Genomic DNA, 11607 nt, shown 5'->3' on the forward strand with positions numbered 1-11607 from the left:
AGACTAGAGGAATGTTTTCATTTCAAACAAGAAATAATTTTGTCATAATTTGAATTTCATATACATGTAATTTGGTTTAAATAGTAAAATTGGCTCAAAAAATTGATTTTAACTAGGGCTAAATTTGTACATGTATATGGTAACCAGAACATTTGTACAGACCTTGAAAATAAGAAAACAAGAAGAACAAATAAGAATAAACTGTGCATACATGTATAAGATATTAGTTCTTTAATGGTAGTGTAACAATAACTGGTCATGTTTAACATTATAATGCAGTATTCAATTTATCAAAGTAATGCAATATGCCTGCTGCCATTCAATTCATGTTTGAATACATAATAAAATATGCTGAAATCAATTCAATATTTATTGCTCAAGAAAATATTGAAAATATACAAATATGCTCTCATCTAAATTAAAGGCATGTGCATACATTCAAATTATTTGCTAACAACAAAAAATAATATGTGTATAATAAGTAATGTACACGTGAAAAGCTTATAAATTAAGCAAATGACAGCAAACTTAACAAAGAAAATAATATACTTATAATGCTTGCAAATGCTTGCAGCAATAATAGCTTAAAAACAAAATATTTAAGTAAAAGAGTAACAAGGGGCCAATGGACCTTAACAGTCACCAGAGGAGAATACAACCCTGAGCATAGAAAATTTTCTAAGAATAAATTAATAGGTGAGCCAAACTGTATGCCAAAATTAATTAAGACTGCTTAAGTGGTTTCAAATAAGAAGTTGAAAATTTCCATATGATAGTGCACCATTGTTAGACTGACTTGGGTGACCTAATATTCATAATAATCTACACAGTAACTACCGTAAATCTGGAAATGTTTACGTCGATTTTATTTTGCGAATCTGGGTCGTAATGCTGTTGATTAATTTTTACGTTTCAAAATTTTGCGAATGACCACTACTTTGTTTAAATTTTCTTATTGTTGAATTAATTTTAAGAAATATATTTTTGTGAATGCAATGAACTCGCAAATTTGCTAAAAATTTATCTACAGCAAAAATTTCTAGATTTACGTTATTCAATCTGCTATTGAAAGTTTTGCATTTCAATTTGTAATTAACACATGCTTGACTAAAAATTCTAACATGGTATTCAATACTCTGTTATATTTCTCCTCTTACATGAGTGTGAAAATTGTGCTTTTTTCTTAAATTAATGACAACTTTGATAAATTCTTGTTCTACAAGTCAAATATACAATGCACCAAGAAAATATTTGCTGTCATATAGAAAAGTTGATCTTTAATCCATTTCAACCCTGCATTTTCTTCTTCATTGCATTGGCTGTTTGGGCAAGGACAAATCATAAGGAAGGGTACATCGCTGAAATACAAGAAAAGTCAATATTAAATAATAAATCATGAATTAATAAAAAAAAATTGTAATTCAAACTAGAAATATGTCCATAGGACATGAATGCCCCGCCGAGGATATATAAGTAAAGAAAAGTGAACATTTGTATGTGTATAAAATTTGATCAGTTTGGTTCAGGTAGGGCTTATAGTTACTAGGGAATAAAAATGTAGGTCAGATCCAGCATCCGAAGCAAGTCTGGTAGTGTCCATCCTTAGAAGCATCATCCATGCAAGTTTGGTCCAAGTAGGGCATATAGTTCCTTAGGAATGGACCTGCTCCAAAAATTTTAATCTGGTCACTCATCTGGAAAACGTAGGTCAGATCTAGCATCCGAAGCAAGTCTGGTAGTGTTCATCCCTAGATGCATCATCCATGCAAGTTAGTATCAACATGTGAAGTTTGATAACACCATCTTGAATGGTATGTTTAAAACTGAGCTAAACACTTATTTAAGAAAAGTGAGGTCAAGGTCAAAGTAAAGGTCAAGGTAAAAAAATGTTGATGCAGTTGCATAGCTCTCAATATCTATCAGCATATGAAGTTTGATGAAAATATCTTGGATAGTTTCTTTGAAACTTAGCTTTGAACAGAGCAAAACACAAAGTGTGATGGAAGGACGGAAGGACAGAAGGACGGAAGACAGACATGACAAATACTATATGCCCCGGCCATATTCATGGTGGGGCATAAAAAGGTCTGAGTACATGTGGAAGCTATAAACATACAAACTTCAAAAAGGCATAGCAATTCAATATACATGAATAACATTTAAAGAATTACTATTAAAAAATTCAGACGTTAAGACGTCATCCACAAGTAGAAATGGTCTACCTAGATATCAATTGGATAGTGATCATCTTAAGGGGCCTGCTGCTTTTTCGTAAGTTTCATTTGAAATAGACTTGGTTTAGAGGAGTGTATTTGGAGCTTGACCTTGACTTGACTAAGACCTTTTTGTGTGAGTTGGAACCATGCATTTTAAGAAACTCACCAAAGTTTCAAGTTTGTGATGGTTCACTGGACTGGAATCAGCATGGGGAGGAAAAACAAGGCCAGGCATGGATCCTTTCTATGTATTGTAAAAATGTCACTTTATCAGTCACCAAGAAAAGCTTTACAAAGAGATTAGGAGATCTGGAAGGGGACAAAGAGCTGCACACCTAACTGTGGTTATGCCTGTCCGTCACTTGGTTACCGGTGGTATGCATGGTATGCTTCTTGGTGAAAATAGAACCAGCATCAGTTGCCAACATGCATTAGACCTGCAACAAAAGGGGAAAAAATTATCAACTATGTTAATAAATACATGTATATGTAATCAGTGATTACAGAGCTTACCTCAACTTAAGGCAAAATCCTACATTACACTATTTATCTTGAAGTTTACATCCCAAAAAGAAGACCAAGTAATCTTAACATAATTAAATATCAAACTTGTACTTCTGAGGTCTGTGAAAATTAAATCCAAAATGTATATCAATTAGTTAAAAGTTTAAAATAAGAATACATTAAACTGTGCACTCACTGAATAGGTGTGCTTGAAACTCAACTTTGGACCTTTGTGAGTCTGGAGGGGCACCTCTTGTAAAAAGAAGTAGACTGATTCATCATCTAAAAAAAACCAACAAGATAGACTAAATTACATTTAAATGAAATAAAAACTGTTAAAATATAATTATCAACAAAAAAATTAAAGATCTATAAAAAGATATCATTTGTAAGAAATTTTTTTTTTAAAGACACGTACAGTTGATCACTAACAGACCTAAAATAAAAAAGAGGAAGTTATAAGACTTTGAAAGGGGGAACTGTAATTGATTTATTGCACAAGATAAACATCCTATTGCATATTACAAAATGTACAATAATATTTACTTAGGAAATGAATGGTTGTACATATGAAATCATTGACTGTGTGTTTTTAATTCAAAAGTTTGAAAGAAGAAAGTTCACATTGGTCCATTTTTGGCCCTGTGAATTTCTGAAAAATAATAACTACTCAGTTTTAGTTGAAAATATGTTATATTTCACTTGGACCCTTGGTGACTTCATATCAAATAAAAATGAAGTAATCTTTTCTCTTGTCTATGTATTATGAATTTCGTCATTTTGCTCAAATCTTGAATATTTGGTTAAAAATGACAAAAAATTTAAGCTGTTTTTTAATATTATGCATAGCCCCCAACATCTGATCTAAAATGCTGACTTATATAGGGGATGCATTATTCTAATCCATGAAAGAAGCAGGATGTGCTCATATTTTTATCAGAAGTTGAATATGCTCAATTTCACCCATTTTCTTCAAAAATCAAGAAAAAATCAAGAACATTGCAGTTTCAGAATGCCATAGTTTCCAAACTTGGGCTCTCAGAGGAAAATTTTTTATAGGAAATGAAAGCACTAAGTCTCTATTTTATGTTGATTATCGAAATAGGACATAAGGACTTGGTCGTTTAATTAGTATATTGACAGGGCCTTTTTATGGAGTACGTGAATCTACCTCTTTGTATGTAATACATAATTTGTGAATTGCCTTACATATTATAAATTTTGTTTTATTTTCTGATTCTATTCAATCAGGCAAATGGGGGAAATATGAACATTATGTACGAGGGTTGTTCGAAAAGTTCGTGGACGATGTCCATCCTCGTTATATTACTCAATGGAAGTTAAAAACAAGCACATCATAATATGTAAAAATATTTGTTTTGTTGATGTGGGAAGTTTCATTCCATTTGATTGAACACAAATAAATTTACTTCATTTTAAAATCAACATGTTTTGTACCCGCGGAGCACACAAAACGGTAATGTAACTCAACACAAATCGAGAATTTTAATAGATACTATACCTATACATTTCACACAGAAATTCCAATGCCCATTCATTAAATTCTTTTTCTAATACTTGACATTAATTTTTTAAGAATAGATCTCAATAATTTCCCTTGTTAAGGTTGTAATTTTCTTTTAGTATCTTAACTCTGCTTTCACAGGATAAAATGAAGTGCCTTTGTCTTTCATTTACGTTTAAAATTTTTAATCAGAAGTTTACAGTAAAACCGTTGCTTCACAGGTCATTCATCCGAAATACAAATTCTGTCATCAAATATTCTGTACTATTTGTACACACATGCACAAACTTGTGACATAACATTCCTTCAACATTTAAAGAGTTTATTCAGGATTATTCCAGAGAAAAACACAAAACTGCTTCGGTATCTGCTGCTCCGTGACGTTCTAAAATAAAAAACGTCATAGTTTTTTTCGATTTAATTAAGGACTACTTATGTTCTCAAGTTATTTCTTTTCAACTAAGCAAAATATAAAACCATAATTTGGTACACATATCGATGTAACAATTCTTAATTTGAATAAGTTTTTCGTTTTTCCTCCATTTTACAGAGAATAACTTTTGATATATTTTTTGTATTGTCTGTAACTTTAAATTTTGACCTGTCCGATTTTTAATTTTTTAAATCTGGATAAGTTTTTATAATAATATTTTGTGATTTGCCATTACATGGATTTATTGTTAAAATATTCCTACCAAATTTGGATAACATATGACGTCAAATAAAAAAGATATGACAGTTGTCCACGAACTTTTCGAACAACCCTCGTATAATTGTATGTGTTAATAATTGTGTTTTAATTCTTATACATGTATTAAAGAATGGTTCATTTTTCATTATTGATCTCATTAAAATTATTTTGATCATTTATCTTCATTTTTTTACCTGTCTGATAAACACAGCAAAGGTTACAGAGGCAAATTACAGGTGTCAAAACTCTCTGTTGATGACCAGACTGCATCCAGCATTGTATATCCACCATTACTGATCTTTAACAGGGGAGACTACTACTGAAATCAGAGAAATTATAGTCAAAATGAGAGTTACCTTATACTCTTTAGGATTCACACATAGAAATTATTGACTATATGCTACTTTATAGCTTTATCAAATTTATTAACTAGACCCTCTGCAGTAAATTAATGTAAGAGAAAATAACGATTAATACATGTACTTACACAAAAATTTGAATCGGAAAAAACACACCTGATGCAGCTTAAAAAAAAAAAAAGAAAAATGACAGTAAACATACCTTCCTTGAAATCAATCTGATTAAAATAGGATCTTTGATTTGCTCCGAAATTCTGATAGTCGCTGTAAAGCTTGATATACACCTGGGCTCCACATGTTGACATACAGACTACACACCATCCAGGGAGCTGCTTCATGAACACCTTCTAACAAAGACAGTTTCCTTTAGTTCAATGGAAAAAGCCTGCTTAATAATACGATATTCCTCTAATATGAGTCCAAAATTAATACTGTGGGCCTAAAAATGTGATCAATTAAAAAATAAAAAGAAATTGCCTTTCTCTATATATAGAACTGTAATTAACTTAATTCATTGTGGTTGGTTATTTCCTCAAGTAAGATATTTAAGCTAGCCATACAAATCAGCTCTTGTAATTTTCATCACATACCTGTATGGCAATTCCAAGACAATCCATTGATATAAAATTCTGATGTCCAGAAAAACAAAGGGCCCCTCTCAAGATAGTACTGCTCTAATTTACAAAATTATCATCCATTATGTGTGGGGCACTGAAAAAAAGGATATAGAGTGTGTACCATTAAAATTATTATAGTTTTAAATTGTTTAATTACATAAACATAGGAAATAATGTAAGCTACCCATATAATTATTAGCATTTCACATAATAACATTGTTTTTTTGGGGGTAACTGCTATATGTCTTTGGTCTCATGCTACAGTATCATAAACATGAGACCATCTATGTTTGTGACTGTTATATGTCAATGGTCTCATGCTACAGTATTGTATACATGAGACCATCTATGTTTAAGACTGTTATATGTCAATGGTCTCATGCTACAATGTTGTAAACATGAGACCATCTATGTTTAAGACTGTTATATGTCAATGGTCTCATGCTACAGTATTGTAAACATGAGACCATCTATGTTTAAGACTGTTATATGTCAATGGTCTCATGCTACAGTATTGTATACATGAGACCATCTATGTTTAAGACTGTTATATGTCAATGGTCTCATGCTACAGTATTGTAAACATGAGACCATCTATGTTTAAGACTGTTATATGTCAATGGTCTCATGCTACAATGTTGTAAACATGAGACCATCTATGTTTAAGACTGATATATGTCAATGGTCTCATGCTACAATGTTGTAAACATGAGACCATCTATGTTTAAGACTGTTATATGTCAATGGTCTCATGCTACAGTTTTGTAAACATGAGACCATCTATGTTTAAGACTGTTATATGTCAATGGTCTCATGCTACAGTATTGTATACATGAGACCATCTATGTTTAAGACTGTTATATGTCAATGGTCTCATGCTACAGTATTGTATACATGAGACCATCTATGTTTAAGACTGTTATATGTCAATGGTCTCATGCTACAGTGTTGTAAACATGAGACCATCTATGTTTAAGACTGTTATATGTCAATGGTCTCATGCTACAGTATTGTATACATGAGACCATCTATGTTTAAGACTGTTATATGTCAATGGTCTCATGCTACAGTGTTGTATACATGAGACCATGCCTGTTTAAGACTGTTATATGTCAATGGTCTCATGCTACAATGTTGTAATCATGAGACTATGCCTGTTTAAGACTGTTATATGTCAATGGTCTCATGCTACAGTTTTGTAAACATGAGACCATCTATGTTTAAGACTGTTATATGTCAATGGTCTCATACTACAGTGTTGTAAACATGAGACCATCTATGTTTAAGACTGTTATATGTCAATGGTCTCATGCTACAGTGTTGTAAACATGAGACCATCTATGTTTAAGACTGTTATATGTCAATGGTCTCATGCTACAGTATTGTAAACATGAGACCATCTATGTTTAAGACTGTTATATGTCAATGGTCTCATGCTACAGTATTGTAAACATGAGACCATCTATGTTTAAGACTGTTATATGTCAATGGTCTCATGCTACAGTGTTGTAAACATGAGACCAGGCCTGTTTAAGACTGTTTTATGTCGATGGTCTCATGCTACAATGTTGTAATCATGAGACCATCTATGTTTAATACTGTTATATGTCAATGGTCTCATGCTACAGTATTGTATACATGAGACCATCTATGTTTAAGACTGTTATATGTCAATGGTCTCATGCTACAGTATTGTAAACATGAGACCATGCCTGTTTAAGACTGTTATATGTCAATGGTCTCATGCTACTTACAGTATTGTAAACATGAGACCATCTATGTTTAAGACTGTAAAATGTCAATGGTCTCATGCTACAGTATTGTAAACATGAGACCATCTATGTTTAAGACTGTTATATATCAATGGTCTCATGCTACAATGTTGTAAACATGAGACCATGCCTGTTTAAGACTGTTATATGTCAATGGTCTCATGCTACAATGTTGTAATCATGAGACCATCTATGTTTAATACTGTTATATGTCAATGGTCTCATGCTACAGTATTGTATACATGAGACCATCTATGTTTAAGACTGTTATATGTCAATGGTCTCATGCTACAGTGTTGTATACATGAGACCATCTATGTTTAAGACTGTTATATGTCAATGGTCTCATGCTACAGTTTTGTAAACATGAGACCATGCCTGTTTAAGACTGTTATATGTTAATGGTCTCATGCTACAGTATTGTAAACATGAGACCATCTATGTTTAAGACTGTAAAATGTCAATGGTCTCATGCTACAGTGTTGTAAACATGAGACCATCTATGTTCAAGACCGTTATATGTCAATGGTCTCATGCTATGTAATTGTTATATAGAGACCGTGGCAAGAATATAGTGTATTATAGTCCCTGGTCTCTTGTGTGTAGTTGTTATATAGACACCATGACAAGTATATAGTGTGTTATAGTCCCTGGTCTCTTGTATGTAATTGTTATATAGAGACCATGACAAGTATATAGTGTGTTATAGTCCCTGGTCTCTTGTGTGTAATTGTTATATAGAGACCATGACAAGTATATAGTGTGTTATAGTCCCTGGTCTCTTGTATGTAATTGTTATATAGAGACAGTGACAAGTATTTAGTGTGTTATAGTCCCTGGTCTCTTGTGTGTAATTGTTATATAGAGACCATGACAAGTATATAGTGTGTTATAGTCCCTGGTCTCTTGTATGTAATTGTTATATAGAGACCATGACAAGTATATAGTGTATTATAGTCCCTGGTCTCTTGTGTGTAGTTGTTATATAGAGACCATGACAAGTATATAGTGTGTTATAGTCCCTGGTCTCTTGTATGTAATTGTTATAAAGAGACCGTGACAAGTATATAGTGTGTTATAGTCCCTGGACTCTTGTAAGTAATTGTTATATAGAGACCATGACAAGTATATAGTGTGTTATAGTCCCTGGTCTCTTGTATGTTGTTGTTATATAGAGACCGTGACAAGTATATAGTGTGTTATAGTCCCTGGTCTCTTGTATGTAGTTGTTATATAGAGACCATGACAAGTATATAGTGTGTTATAGTCCCTGGTCTCTTGTGTGTAATTGTTATATAGAGACCGTGACAAGTATATAGTGTGTTATAGTCCCTGGTCTCTTGTGTGTAATTGTTATATAGAGACCATGACAAGTATATAGTGTGTTATAGTCCCTGGTCTCTTGTATGTAATTGTTATATAGAGACCGTGACAAGTATATAGTGTGTTATAGTCCCTGGTCTCTTGTATGTAATTGTTATATAGAGACCGTGACAAGTATATAGTGTGTTATAGTCCCTGGTCTCTTGTGTGTAATTGTTATATAGAGACCATGACAAGTATATAGTGTGTTATAGTCCCTGGTCTCTTGTATGTAATTGTTATATAGAGACCATGACAAGTATATAGTGTGTTATAGTCCCTGGTCTCTTGTATGTAATTGTTATATAGAGACCGTGACAAGTATATAGTGTGTTATAGTCCCTGGTCTCTTGTATGTAATTGTTATATAGAGACCATGACAAGTATATAGTGTGTTATAGTCCCTGGTCTCTTGTGTGTAATTGTTATAAAGAGACCATGACAAGTATATAGTGTGTTATAGTCCCTGGTCTCTTGTATGTAATTGTTATATAGAGACCACGACAAGTATATAGTGTGTTATAGTCCCTGGTCTCTTGTATGTAGTTGTTATATAGAGACCATGACAAGTATATAGTGTGTTATAGTCCCTGGTCTCTTGTGTGTAATTTATATAGAGACCATGGCAAGCACATAGTGTTATATAGAGACCATGACAAGTATATAGTGTGTTATAGTCCCTGGTCTCTTGTATGTAGTTGTTATATAGAGACCATGACAAGTATATAGTGTGTTATAGTCCCTGGTCTCTTGTGTGTAGTTGTTATATAGAGACCATGACAAGTATATAGTGTGTTATAGTCCCTGGTCTCTTGTATATAGAGACCGTGACAAGTATAGTGTGTTATAGTCCCTGGTCTCTTGTATGTAATTGTTATATAGAGACCATGACAAGTATATAGTGTGTTATAGTCCCTGGTCTCTTGTATGTAATTGTTATATAGAGACCGTGACAAGTATATAGTGTGTTATAGTCCCTGGTCTCTTGTATGTAATTGTTATATAGAGACCATGACAAGTATATAGTGTGTTATAGTCCCTGGTCTCTTGTATGTAATTGTTATATAGAGACCGTGACAAGTATATAGTGTGTTATAGTCCCTGGTCTCTTGTATGTAATTGTTATATATGACAAGTATGTAGTGTGTTATAGTCCCTGGTCTCTTGTATGTAATTGTTATATAGAGACCATGACAAGTATGTAGTGTATCAAAGTCCCCGGTCTCTTGTATGTAATTGTTATATAGAGACCATGACAAGTATATAGTGTGTTATAGTCCCTGGTCTCTTGTATGTAATTGTTATATAGAGACCACGACAAGTATATAGTGTGTTATAGTCCCTGGTCTCTTGTATGTAATTGTTATATAGAGACCGTGACAAGTATATAGTGTGTTATAGTCCCTGGTCTCTTGTGTGTAGTTGTTATATAGAGACCACGACAAGTATATAGTGTATTATAGTCCCTGGTCTCTTGTATGTATTGTTATATAGAGACCATGACAAGTATATAGTGTGTTATAGTCCCTGGTCTCTTGTATGTAATTGTTATATAGAGACCGTGACAAGTATATAGTGTGTTATAGTCCCTGGTCTCTTGTATGTAATTGTTATATAGAGACCACGACAAGTATATAGTGTGTTATAGTCCCTGGTCTCTTGTGTGTAGTTGTTATATTGAGACCACGACAAGTATATAGTGTGTTATAGTCCCTGGTCTCTTGTATGTAATTGTTATATAGAGACCGTGACAAGTATATAGTGTATTATAGTCTCTGGTCTCTTGTATGTAATTGTTATATAGAAAATCCAATTAATTTTCCGTGACAAATTATATACATTCGTGTGAGTCCCGTGGTCTCTTGTATGTATATAGAGACCGTGACAAGTATATGTTATATATAGAACTCTCTGTACATAGTGTGTTATAGTCCCTGGTCTCTTGTATGTAATTGTTATATAGAATGACAAGTATATAGTGTGTTATAGTCCCTGGTCTCTTGTATGTAGTTGTTATATAGAGACCATGACAAGTATATAGTGTGTTATAGTCCCTGGTCTCTTGTATGTAGTTGTTATATAGAGACCATGACAAGTATATAGTGTGTTATAGTCCCTGGTCTCTTGTATGTAGTTGTTATATAGAGACCATGACAAGTATATAGTGTATTATAGTCCCTGGTCTCTTGTATGTAGTTGTTATATAGACACCATGACAAGTATATAGTGTATTATAGTCCCTGGTCTCTTGTATGTAGCTGTTATATAGAGACCATGACAAGATTATAGTCATTTCAGTTGGTTAAAAACATTAAAAAAATGATCATCATGGCTTTCTATGTAAAAATCTGCATTTTAGACCATGACAAGGTTTATGTTATGTTACACTGTCACTTACTTCCAGCTTAATAGGCTGTAATCTGAAGATACCATAGGGCTTAATTATCAATGATCCCATGCTGCACGTAGGCAATGCAAAAATGAAAGTAGCCTCGTTCTGATTAGTCACGTGGTAATAAGAGACCACGGTCTCATCGCTGTTTCTGTATAGTAAATATACC

General features: G+C 32.9%; 1 long non-coding RNA gene across 3 annotated transcripts; it reads right to left on the minus strand.

The window, feature by feature from the left end:
• Positions 1 to 216: 216 nt before the first annotated feature.
• On the minus strand, positions 217 to 11601 carry LOC134275865 (uncharacterized). 3 transcript variants are annotated; one of them, XR_009993937.1, is made up of 8 exons: positions 11445 to 11601; positions 5886 to 6006; positions 5498 to 5642; positions 5131 to 5255; positions 2917 to 3002; positions 2552 to 2653; positions 2383 to 2460; positions 217 to 1358 (listed from the first exon to the last, which is right to left on the minus strand). It is a non-coding gene; the product is annotated as an uncharacterized LOC134275865 (long non-coding RNA). The 3 variants fall into 3 exon arrangements; XR_009993936.1 differs by having other exon boundaries at positions 2383 to 2653; positions 5131 to 5252; XR_009993935.1 differs by having other exon boundaries at positions 2383 to 2653.
• Between the last annotated feature and the right edge of the window lie 6 nt (positions 11602 to 11607).

The sequence above is a fragment of the Saccostrea cucullata genome, unplaced genomic scaffold (genome assembly GCF_032062105.1).
Source record: "Saccostrea cucullata isolate Sc308-1 unplaced genomic scaffold, CSIRO_AGI_Scuc_v1 ctg7213, whole genome shotgun sequence".
NCBI classification, from domain to species: domain Eukaryota; kingdom Metazoa; phylum Mollusca; class Bivalvia; order Ostreida; family Ostreidae; genus Saccostrea; species Saccostrea cuccullata.